The following is a 13262-nucleotide window of genomic DNA, read 5'->3' on the forward strand; positions in this document are numbered from 1 at the left end:
ATGTTTACAAACACCCTGGTTCTTGACTCAGCCCCTTGTCAGCTGGATGACTTTCTCCAAGAGGAAGTGGGAAAGGGGAGGGCTTGGGGTGCGGAGACATTTGGATCAGATCAGGGATCCAGGGACAAATCTGTCCTCTTTCTTTCTAGTGAAGAAGCCATTCTGCATCCAAATCCCACCCACATTTGAAGAATCTACAAGGACCCTCAGACAGTCTGAACCCTGCATGGGCTGATATTCCAGTTTCAAGCCAAGGTCCTCACAGTCATCCTCACTCCAACACTTGAAGCCAGAAACCCTCATTAACCCAATTTTTAGTCCTCCCATTCACCTGTTGTGCATCTCTGCCTGTAATGGACTTGCCAGACAAATGACGTAGTGGTTCCAGGATAGGGTGAGACTGAAGAGAAACTGAGGTACCATAATTTTACAGCTCAGGGATAGGGAGATATCTCCGTTGTTAAAAGTACTGGCCTTGAAAGCGTGAGGACCTTAGTTCAAGCCCCAGATCCCACATCAAAGTATCTGGGTGTGGTATCCGTTTTTTAATCCCAGCACTGGGAAGGTAGAGACAGGTGGATCCTGAGACCTATTAGCCAGCTAGCCTAGCCTAGCAGGTTAATGAGACTTTTTCTCAAAAAGAAAAAGTGGACAGAGCCCAAGAAACAGCACCCATGGTTGTCCCCGGCATAGTACACACATGCATACCCTAAGTTCACTGTTAACTGTTCTCTGTGCCCAGAGTTTGCTGTAGAGTCTGTCCCTATAGAATTCAAATATTGAGACCTGACATTATTCTCAGAACCCTTTGCTCTTTCCCTCTCCTTATCACTGCCTGTGATATTTAGTTTGCTACAGTCCTCCACCAGATGAAATGTTTATATTGATTTAATATTCTCTTATTGGAAAAGGACGATGTGAAAGTTGAACTGGAACAAGAAAGTACTCCGTCATCATCATTTAATCTTGCAGTTGCCTGTGTGATCACTGGCGATGACTTCATGCCTTTCATGTTGACAGACACAGAGAACTAAAACTGAGACTCCATAGTTGACTGGTGTGCTCTTCCCTGGGGAAGACTACTGCTCCGGCATTCTTAAGTCGCCTCTAGTTCTGTCTCAGGTTCAGGCCCTCCCTTCCACGTTAATGTGTCTGTTGTTATTGTTGTCTTGTTGTCGTTTTCGGCTCATGTTTTGGCAGCCGTGTTGATGAGAGGTTGTGGGTGCAGCTTCTGACATGACTGAGAGAGCCTCTCACAGCGAACCCCCTGTTCTCTGGCTCTTGTGATCTTTTGACCCCCCTTCTTCCAAAACCATTCCTCAGCCTTAGGTGAGGAAGATGTGCTGTAGATGTGTCTCAGTTGGTACTTACCCAATACCCAATGGTCAGCCTAGACAGACAAGTAACATTATACCAGCAGAGCAGCTGTATTAGTGTGTTTAGGAACACACACACACACACACACACACACACACACACACACACACACACAAATGTAACAATTAAGGAAAAAGAGACCATGAATTTGAAAAAGACCATGAAGGTTTAGGAGAGAGGAAAGGGAAAGAGGAAATTAGATTATAATCCCAAAACACAAGTTTTTTGTTTTTTGTTTTGAAAAAAGAAAAGAACTAACTCAAGTTTTCTGACTGGGGACTACTTAAGAATTTAAATATTTAATCTCAATTTCATAACACTCACATGGGCTGTCTGTGTGGCCACTCCTGTTAACTGTACCTGCTAGCAATTAACCTGGCCATGTATTCTCTTGACCCAGCAAGTTCACTGACAGTGAAAATATTAGCAGTAAACACTCTGCGTGTGAGCAGTGACTTGGATTTGGGATAGAAAATTATATGTGCATCAATGTTGCAATGTCTGATTTTAGTCTTTCCTCCTTTTCCATTTTATCTTTGGAATTGTTTTTTCTCAATATGGACGTACCACAGGTTACTCCATCATGTGTGTGTGTGTGTGTGTGTGTGTGTGTGTGTGTGTGTGTGTGTGTGTGTATGGTGGTGTGGTGTGTTCATTGTCTTTTGAGGCTCACTACACTTGGGAAAAATGTAAGCTTGGTTTGAAATGCTTCTCCTCATTCCTGTAATGTTTTAGGCTAACTTGAATAATCAGGTGAGGTGCATGCTTGGCCGATGGCAGGGGACTTAGGATAAGGAACGCACTCTTGGCTTGGGACAGACTGGCAGCATTTCCCGTTGGTATGTGCAGGGCTGCCGAGCCAGTGTTAAAAGAGCAGATTTAAAAAAAAAATCCAGCTGTGAGTTTTCATTTTTTTTCCTCTTAGAGCTGGAAGGAGGGGCCAAAACCAACCTCAAACTAGGCACTCCATTGATCAGGCTGGAGTGATGTGGGCCCGTCTCACAGACAACAGCTAAGCACAGAGGAAATATTAGCTGGCAGAGATAACGAAGAGGAAGCAGTGAGTGGCTGAGGAGCCATCTGTCCGCTTCTGAGCAGCCGTTCTCAAGACAGCAGGAAAGGAAATGAAGAAGAGAGGGATTTTGTTCCAGAGGCACAGCGCAGCCTAAGGACATTTTCCAAAGAAGTAAGTTTGTGTTCCTTAGCAAGAGAGTGGTGGGAAGATAGGTCGCTTCCTATCTGAGCTGCAAGATTTGTTCTGGGTGTAGGAAGTTTGCTTCTCGGGTAGAAGTGACCTGAGGAGAGCGTTCTTTTGACAAGAACTTGAGGCAGTGCCTGAGGTCCCATTACTCATTTTAAAGACATCTGAAGGCTGCGAAATGATCTACTTTATGTTTCAGCTCTCAGATTACAGACATAGACTTCTGTCTTCCTGCCTGTGTTCCTCCTTCCCATATGCCCTCTCTTCTTTCCTCCTCTCTTGCCTGTTTTTACCTTTTGGAACCGTGAATAAGAGTTTTATCTTCCAAATACAATTTAGCGTCACAGTGGCTCACTTTCTAGATGCGTGGGGCCGACAGAACATACTGTATTGGTCTAAACTTCCTACAGGCCTTCCGAATCATCCAGTTGATGGGACCCTATTTTTTGAAAGCAGCTGTTTCTGGGTCTTTTTTGCAGAACACAAACTGCCTCGTGAAATAATCCTGCTGTGTGGTTCTGGATGGTTGATGGTTTCAGTGTCAGATGCCGTGTGTTTTATTAGGCGTGGGTTTGTCTAATTCCAATGGGAGATCAAAACAGTGGCTTCAGTAGCAGATTCCCTGGGCAATAGCAAAGAAAAAGTGCTGAGGGGGAATGCTGGAGCCATTTTACTGAAGGAAAAAAAAAGACAATTCCCTTTTAACCTACACGGGCGAAAGGGGACTTGAGTGTGACCTGGCTCTCTAGTGCAAACCAGGAGCGGAGGCACCGGTGTAAACTGGCAGAGGCAGACACCACTCAGGGTTATGGCCCAATATGGACGTCAGAGCTCTGTAGCATGTGTGGGGATGGCCACAGTCCAGCGTCCGGAATCATTTATCTTCTGCCAGCTCCTAGAAGACAACTGTTTTATGCATTGTACAAAAATCCTCACTGGCTAATTTCATTTCTGTGGGGGATGGAGGTGGGAACGGTGCAGTGACGGATGGTGGGGACAGCTACGTGGGAGGGGGCTGTGGTGGTCTCTTTCTGATTCCTGGACGCCCCGCTCCTATTGGAGTCCTGAGCACCTTGAATGAGGTGGTGCCTCTGCTGAAGCTACTTGGTTTCAACAGGACCCTTCCCACACACTTGTTAATGAACGCCACAGGAATGTCTGTTCTTGTTGGAGAAACTAGAAACTAAAGGTTTGCCCTCATTGTATCCTGTAGATCCCCCCAAAAAAGAAAAAAATCAAAGGAAGAAAATGTCAGTCAGTAGGCAAGGCTCCAGGGAAGCCAGACATAAGATGGAGGTTAGAGACGGACGTATAATGTTCATTGGGAAGCACTGGAACATTCTGTTGTTGATCTCTATATCTGTGTCTGTATGAGGGCACCGTTCATACCAGCCAATGTTTCCTTTCCTTTTAATAATTTTCTAATTCTTTGAAGGTTTCAATGTATGTTGTTGATTGAGCTATCCCCTGCCCAGCTTCCAAGGCCCCCTCCCCCTCCCACACCCCACCCAGCTTCATGTCCTCTTTTCATTTTTTGTTTTTATTGTTAATGACCCTATGTCCAGTTAGTGCTGCCCATGTGCATGTGGGTCTGTGAACATCGCCGGGGGCACAGGCAACCCAAGAGGGGTCTGTCTCCAAGGAGAGTGGTCCTCCCTCCCCCAGTATCCGTCAAAGGCCAGCGTTCCTCCGATAGAGAAGGGGCCCTGGGCCCTTTCTGAGCCACTTGGTTTCAGCAGGACCCTTCCCACACACTTAGTCATGAACGCCACAGGAATGTCTGTTCTTGATGGGAAAACTAGAAACTGAATGTTGGGTCTCACTATCTTTTGCCTGAGCTAAATCCCCATGTGCTGACATGCGTGTCACCTGGAGGAACACATGGCTGATTCTGTCTCCATGTCAGATTTGATAGGGACATTTAAAATTTGTTGCGAAGACCATTCAGAAGCGTTGGGTCTTTATCATAAGCACCGTGTTGCACAAAAGACCATTAACGCAATAATAATTGTGTTTCACGGCTTGCAAACAGAGTGAGTGGTTATACCATCCCTCCCCGAGGAGCTTCAGATGTCAGCAGGGGATCCTCGCATGCCTCACACTACTAAATTGCCTTCACTTCTCATGGTGCTGAAACACTGAATCACTCGAAAATCAAATTCAATAATCACATGTGGTATTGCTTTTGTTTATCGTTGCCTGCTCTTGCAGGGAGCCGCCTAATTTTTTCCCCTCTATGTGGACTTTTCTTTCATTTACTCATCACACTTTCCAGCATTGTGAAAAACCAGTCATCTCTTCAATTAGCTTTGAAGTTTTAGAAATTGGGTTCATATTGGTGCAACATATTTTTAAACTTTCTAATATAGAGAAACTAGATAACAGTGCCAACTAAGTTGACTAATGTTCTTTGTCCATTTTACAGACCCAAATATATATATATATATATAATGTTTATCTTCAGGTAAATATATGTATTATCTTTTTTAAATGTTTCAATAAAAGTGGCTGTGTATAAAATACAAAGCATTGGAGGTAGCGGGCCTTAGTGTGCTCTGTTTTAAAGCATTTTCATTCAACTGATAAACAGGATGGCAGCTCACTCATGCTAAGGCAACCAAAAGTCAGGCCTCCTTGTGCCCACTGCCTACACCACTCGGATACCCATAAATCAGGAGACCTGATGGCCCTGTGAACCACCCACTCACTGCAAGACCTTAGGCCATTGCTGGGTCCTATGGGCCCATAGTTCTGCTTCTGTACTGTGGGAATAAGATTGTGTGCCTGGGGTTGTCTTGAAGATCAAAGACAGTATATGCCTGGAAACGTTAAACCTCTTTCTCTCTGTAATATTCCTTTCCACCCCTTTGTTTTAATAAATCCTGCCCATTGCTCAAAGGCTTCTCTTCACATCCAATCTCCTCAGCGATATCTTGCAGTAGCTACACGCAACTGCATCGTAGCACTGTCTTTTAAGCAAGTAGCTACAATAGCTTTCTTTCAGTGTTCTGGATCCTCTCCTAGAACAAGCAGCTTTCTCCTGCATGTCCTCCCATCCAGCAACTGGCCCCATTGCAGACCTCCATGCCATTCAGGTTCCAGTTCTGGGTTTCAAAAAGAATGTTAGGTTTTAGAGGGTTCTATTTTATTTTACTTTTATGTGTATATATGTGTATTTGTGTGAGTTTATGTGTGCCACATGCATGCAGGAACCTGTGGAGTCCAGAAGAGAGCATCGTATTCCCCCGGAACTGGAGTTAGAAACAGCTGTGAGCTACCGTGTGGGTGCCGGGAACCGAACCCAGGTCCTCTGGAAGAGCAGTCAGTGCTCATAACTGCTGAGCCATCTCTCCAGCCCCTGCTCTCCCATGATTTAGAAAAATCAACTTCTACACTTCCTTCTTTCACACTGTAGTTTTTGCTTCACTTTTGTATTTAAGTCAGTGGTCTTGTGTTAGCTCTAGCGTAAGTACTCTGATATTCTGGGCCTAGTCTCTGGTGTTTCTCCACTGTCATCTACCACACTATTTTGCTGTGTACGTTCCCTTTGTCCTTCCTGCTTTACTGATTCTTTGCCCTTTTACACATTCCATCTCCTTTACCTTTTTAGTCACTAATACCTTTAGATTTAAAAGTCCTTTTAATTTTATTTTGAGAGTTTCATACATGTATACTGTATTTACATCATCTCCTCTCCTTCTTCAAATCCTCTCATATCTTCCTTACTCCCTCTCAAATTCATGACCCGTTCTTATTTAATTATTGTTGCAGATGCGCACATATGTATATGTGTGTACACACACACACGTACATATAAATACAGCCTGATAATTCCGTTTGGTGTTACTCATGTTTGTATTTAAGGCTGATGATTTGGGATTAAATGACCTATCAGGGGGTTTGCCCCTCAGAAGACTGATTCTCCTTTCTCAAGATCCATTCATTGCCTGTAGCTCTTCATGTAGAGGTAAATTTCTCACATTTAGAAAATTGTGAGATTCTCCCCATCCTTGTTGGCATGTCAGCTGGTGTTGTCCCCATTCAGATCTTGTTTAGATGACCACATTTTGTGGGTACAGTCTCACAGCAGACTTCCTGGTTCTCTGGAAGGCTCCTACAATCTTTCTCCTTACTCTTCTGAACTGTCTTCTGAGTCTTTAGTTGTAGGGGTTGTGTTGTAGAAGTATCCACCATGGGCTGGCCACCCCCACGGTCATTTCTTCTTTGCATGTTTCACCAGTTGTGGATTTCTGTAATGGTTTCCATCTGCTGCCAAAAGAAGCTTCTTTGATGAGGGCTGGAAGCTCCACTTACTGTGAATGTAAGGAGAAGTGTTTAGGATACAGTTAGAGATTGTACCGATTCAGCAATAGTGGTGCTTATACCTTTGGGGCAACCAACCATGGAGAAACTGTCCTCAAGTTCCAAAGCTGCTTTAAATATCAATACTCTTTGAAACCCTCTTCCAACACAGTTCCTTCACAGGATCACAGCCTTCTTCATTCATGACCCCTTTAGTATGCACTTTGAATTAAGTCTTCATCTTGCTCTTTCTTTCTTTACGCATTATCCATTACTTGGAATTCTTTATTGGTAAATCATCATCAGTTACTTGGTTATCTGGCACTCACTGTAGTTTCTCCTAACTACAATGTTAATGGTCAAGTTATGTCTGTTAGATAAATAAACAGAAAGTGTCCCCTACTGGTTTTTTTGTGGTATTTTGCCATTGCAAATACCACAATCAGGTAACCACATGTCTGGAACTATTTGACCGTTATAATACCATATAGACCTTTAAGACTGGAAACCTGATATTCTAACAGAAAGATCTCAGAGCAGTCACTACTAGATAAAATGTTAACCTACTGATCATACCTCAGTCCTACTAATCACACTTAGATTTCTTTTCATGTTGTACTAATTTATGTATGTACACCCCTGTGCACATATATCTGTATGCCACATGAGTGCATGTCTGTGGTAGCTGGAAGAGAGTGTAGGATCCCCTGGAGCTGGGCTTTCAGGTGTGAGGCTGGGGGAGGGTGCTGGGAAGTGAACTCTGGCCCTCTACAGTTGTAGTGCAGGCCCTTAACCACTGAGCCATCTCTCCAGCCAAGAGATGGAAAGTCTAACTGCTTCAAGGCCTCTCTCAAATGAGGTTAAGCAGGAAAACTTGAATATACTTGCTAAACGACAAGGAAGAAACTATGTAAATTATGGAGGCTTTCTATAATCTCACACTTAATCTTTAAAAAAAAAAAAAAAACACAGAATAGCCAGAAGAGGTAAATCCATTTTACCATAATGCCTCTGCATGTTGAATCAGGATGAATCACAGAGGAACTGGAAATAACCTCCCACCAAATCAGGACTGTGCAGTTGCTGAACACAGAGCATATACACTATCTATCATCTTGCCTTGTGCTTAGCAAGTGAGGATCCGCTGTCAGTTCTCAGGTGATACTTAGAATGCACCCCACTCTTCATACTGCCACCCCCACACCCCATGTTCTCAGCCATGACACCAGATTGAAGAACTGACAGCTGGCAGAGCTTTTCCTCAATATACGTCTCTCTAGTCCTAAAGGTTCTGAAAATTATGGGCCGTCTTTAATGATGTTTCTAGATGCTTCTGATTAGATACATGTTCTGTGCATTGCAGAGTAATTGATGTAATTCCTCTGTTTTCTGTTTAAATAATGAGAGAACACCAACTTAAGAAATGAATATAATCATGGTAATAAATACAAAAATAAATTCCCATATGGACTAGAGGTAGGCGAACGTGCAATGCCAACAGTTGGAGGGTGTCGGGAGCAGGGCAGAGTGAGTCGTGAGAGAGTAACCCGATTGAAAACGGGAAATCTTTTTCATGAAGGAACCCCGTTTGTCCTCAGCAAGGCATCAGAAGTCTGAAGAGACACCTTCATTGTATCACGTTCTAGCTCACTTACTCCAAGGCCTTCACACACATGTGACAGGCAGCTCAGGGCAGAGGCTGGCCACAGATCTGACCTGGAGCTGAGCAGAGCCTGTTTGGGGAACTAGAAGCCAGCTGCAGGCTGAGGGACTCAGAATCCCTGAACTGAGGAAGACTTCAGGATGCTAAGCAGTAAGCTTCTACAACCAGAGGAGGAAAGGGGTGCAGGGGGAGGGGGTGCAAATGCCTTCTCAGGACACCTGTTCATCTCACACCCAACAGCAAAGGGCAAGAAGCACCACCAGAACTTCTTTCTTGAGATCTCTAGAATGCAAAGTCCCTTTATGGCCTCTGCAAACCCAGTGCCACAAGTCTTCTTGGGGCTAATGACTCTATCTCCACCAGAAAACAATGGCTTAGGGGAATCGCTTGTGAACCATTGTTCATCGACACATGCTTGTTATCCTGCATCCTAGACTGTCTGCACTGTCTGGCGCTGGGCCCAGTCGTGACTGCACCAGTACAGGATACACCTAGACAACCCCAGCAAGCCGATGAGAGGCAGTTTCTTAAATTAACCATAAATGACTCCACCAAAGAGCCCCATGCTCTTTCTACAAGCTCCCTGGCTCGTGATCTTGAGGCTTTGCAAGTACTTGAATAAGACCACAAAAAGTTAATCAGCAATACAATAGTCAGAGCTCAGTCTAAATGAAAACAGTTGATTTGTTTGTTTGTTTATTTATTTATTTTAGCTGATGATGAGACCTCACAGTGGACCACCCTTCTGTGCCAGGCTTTAGAGCAAAGAACAAGAAGAGATCTGTGTCTTTAGGCTTGACTCTTGACATGTCCTGCTTCCGAGGTTTGTTTAAGCCAAGAGGGTGTTTTTCTTTTCAGTGCCCTCCACATTACTTTATTTGATCCAACTGTGACTCTTACGCCAAGTCCTCTGTCCCACTGCAGAATATACACAGTAATAGTGTGTATCTCCTTTCAATGCGTGTTTATTGAGCACCTGCTGTGTACAAGGAACTGTGGAAAGGGAAACAAGCCTAGAGCATCCCTCCCCATCCAGGGGCCAGAGAGGGTCATGACTCAGGAAAGAGTGACTTCAGTGTGACTCCAAGGCTGGAGGCAATGCACATATTCACATCTAATTGGAAGAACTGGAAAGGTTGGTGTATGGTGTGACTCTTGGCCAAGAAGTATAAATCCATTTTAGTATCAGGAAAAGGAGACTAGAGATGCTACCAAACAAAGATCTGCTTTGAAAAACTTTAAAATGTTTGATGTATTAAAAAATGAATTAGTGAATGGGATGGGGCTGGGGTAGTGGTTCTCAACCTTCCTAATACAACCCTTTAATACAGTTCCTCATGCTGTGGTGACCCCTGACCATAAAATTATTTTGTTACCACTTCGCAACTGTAATTTTGCTACTGTTATAAATCGTAATGTAAACGTCTGATGTGCAGGTTTCCTGATATGCAACCCTTGTGAAAGGATCATTCAGTCCCCCCAAGGGGTCATGACCCACAGGTTGAGAACATCTGAGATACTGAGATGGCCCAGAAGTTACAAGCATTGGCTCTTCTTCCAGCGGACCACAGTTCAGTTCCCAGCACCCATATGGCTCACTATCACCTGTAACTCCAGTTACAGGGGTCCGACGCCTTCTTCTGGCCTCCTTGGATAGTGTGCATAGGTGAAGGCAAAACACTCATATACATAAGATAAAAATAAATAATTCTTTAGAGAAATAAGTGGGTGGCCCCTAGCATGCTACTACAAATGTTACTGCATAGGAAATGGGACTTGAAGGAGAGACAGACTCAATTATTGTAAGTTCTGACATTATTTCACAAAGTATGTGTAGAATACTGTGAATAGGCCCATTGCAATCTGTCCACCCATGCAACAACTATTAATATATGTGCCAAGGCCAATTGTAAGCTATTGTAACACAAGAAATAATTCAACTAGTCAAATGAAGTTCCCTTCCCTCATGGAGCTCATGGGCCAGTGGGGAAAACAGCATCAAAACCGAGTAGAGAATGTTGCTTTTGGCGCTGTGATGTGCGACTCCATGGGTAGTGTATTTTGACTCAAGGACAGCTTTTTTCCTCCACTCAACAAGCACACATTGACACTGACTGTATGTGGCATCACTGAGTGAGCGGTGCACTTACTGAGACATCATGAACTCACTAATGGGAGAGGAGCGGATATTTGCAAATGTGTAAAGGTGTGTCAAGTTTGCTTCTTAGAGTGGAGAGAATGAGGGAGCATACAAACTTAACTCTGATAGCAGGCTCACCTCAGGCAAGCTTTAGTGGGCTGATTGTCAAGAGGGCTAGTCTTGGGAGTTTTGTTGTTTGTTTCTACAAGCCTTCTTCAATTGAGCTGTCTTGGTTAGAAGCAAACAGCCGTATTCTTCAATGATAGGTGATACCTAAATCTGTCTGTAATACTGAGCTATGAGGGTACCTCGTACGGGGTATGTGTGCTGTGAATAGGCTCTAGGGTACTAAAGATACTAACCTCTCCGCACTAGGTAGGTTTAGCAGGGCTTGGGTAACCAACATCTTCATCTGATGACCTCTCAGTAGAAATACAAAGTGCATTACATTGCATAAAGTGTTGGAAGCATGCCATGGGAGATAAGCTCATGATATGTGTGCCTGTATACACATGGTTCTTAGTACAGGGGACCTCACTACTGTAAGTATACAGTAGTTCCCCTTATCCCACATCTTGTTACCAATGACTTCTGTTACCTATGTTTGTCACAGTCAGGAATTATCAAATGGGAAGATCTGGAAATGACAGTTTGTAAGTTCTAAGTTGGTTGCCAACCAAAGGGCTGTAATGGAATCTCACACTGACACATGTCATCTCTGTGCTCCATTCCATTTGGTACGTGAATCACTTCTCTGTCTGTGGTATCCTCGTGGTGTTTGCTACCCAACTCTTAATAGTCATCTCAGTTACTGCAGCAACCTTCATGGTATCACAGAGCTTTGTATGAGCATCCATCAAGAGCCTTAGAGTGTAGCCAACCATGAGAGTTTGAGGACTTCTTCACCCTCCTGTCAGCAACAGAATCTTGAATAGCATTTCTTTCTTTTTTTTTTTTTTAAGATTTATTTATTTATTATGTATACAGTGAGTATTCAGCCTGCAGGCCAGAAGAGGGCACCAGATCTCTCATTGTAGATGGTTGTGAGCCACCATGTGGGTGCTGGGAATTGAACTCAGGACCTCTGGAAGAACAGCCAGTGCTCTTAACCACTGAGCCATCTCTCCAGCCCCTTGAATAGCATTTCTAACATCCTTATCTTTGCACATTAATATACGTTCATGTTCACTGTCACTAATAGCTCAAGACACAGAGGCCAAAGGATATAAAACCACACTTCACATTGTCTTCCCAAACTATTTGAAATGAGCTCAACCCGACTTTCGCCTCATCCTGATCTGTTCTCATTATTCTTCCTTTGGAGAGGTGACTGTGAACTGGCTTTATGTCATCCTGGTTGGCTATTCATTCCTGATAATTAATATTCTTTCCTTCAAAACAACTCTGCAAGACTCTTAAGTCAATTATCGATTTTTCGGCGGGGTTTGTTTAATGAAGAGCGTGTAGCGTTGTCCATGATGCTCTCCACTGGGTCCATGTAGGTTTTCCTATGATATGATGATACAGGGGAGATTACTGTTCCACACAGCAGCCCTCCACCCCATACCATTCCCACCTGCCTTCAGAAACCACCAACAGGGCTTAGCATGGCATCCCCATATTAAATGCTGGCAAATTAATTTGGTTTTGCAAAAAAGATGTTTTAAAAAAAATGTACAAAATAAAAGTACAAGCATGTCCAATGCATTCCTCTGCACCCTCATTTTTAGACCTTTGTTGTCCCAGTCTGTATCTGTATTATGTGTTTCTTAATAATAGCAGATACACCATGTGCTTCTCATCTGCCAACCACAGTATACTTCACCCACAACGTTCTCACGGCCACATTTCACAAATGAGAAACTGAGGCTGTGTGAGCCTTACTAACTTTGCAAGATGGCAGCGCTTGTGGGAAACTGATAGTTTACACAGATCTTTGTAACTTGCCTGTCTCGGTTCCCCTCCTCGATAGTTTCTACCCCCTGTGACTGAAGAGCTGGGCTCTAGGGCTGAGGAGAGGCTCAGTCCACGCAGTACCTGCCACCCAGGTGTGAGGACCTGAGTGTGAATCCCCAGGACCTGTGTGAAAGCTGGACATGGTCACATGTGACTGTCATCCCGGTGCTCCGATGGTGACATAGGAGGTGGGGACAGGAGAATTCCCAGAAGCTCACCGGCCAGCTGGCCTGTGAAGAACAAGGATCAACACCTGAGATTGTCCTCTGACCTTCACATGCACGCACGGCACTCATTGAGTCTCTCTCTCTCTCTCTCTCTCTCTCTCTCTCTCTCTCTCTCTCACACACACACACACACACACACACACACACACACACACACACACACTGTGCCCTGAGAGATGATGACTTTCGCCTTCTCAAACACTGTTAGGGACCTTCTGTGGGTGCTGACGGCTGGCAGCTCTAAGACAGCTGCATTGTGTCCCTGACACAAAGCTGGTTGCTATGGGATCCTTCACATAGGAAAATATTGGTCAGCTCCAGGTGGCTGGAACACCAGGCATGCTCACTAAGAAATAGAAGAACACAAGCAGTGATTTAGAGGGAAAAACCATGTTA

The 13262-nt window shown here is 44.1% G+C and overlaps 1 protein-coding gene across 5 annotated transcripts in view; it reads left to right on the forward strand.

Annotated features, from left to right (window-relative positions):
- Positions 1 to 13262, forward strand: part of Stard13 (StAR related lipid transfer domain containing 13) — a 264924-nt gene that overhangs the window by 161520 nt on the left and 90142 nt on the right. Inside the window, exon 1 of one of the 5 annotated variants that reach the window (XM_036171925.1) lies at positions 2521 to 2563. The exons of the other annotated variants lie outside the window; for them this stretch is intronic. The gene's annotated coding sequence lies outside the window, so the exon portion shown is untranslated. Of the gene's footprint in view, positions 1 to 2520; positions 2564 to 13262 lie in introns of those variants that run through there. 5 annotated transcript variants of the gene reach the window in all.

Source organism: Onychomys torridus, chromosome 22 (genome assembly GCF_903995425.1).
Source record: "Onychomys torridus chromosome 22, mOncTor1.1, whole genome shotgun sequence".
Lineage (NCBI taxonomy): Eukaryota > Metazoa > Chordata > Mammalia > Rodentia > Cricetidae > Onychomys > Onychomys torridus.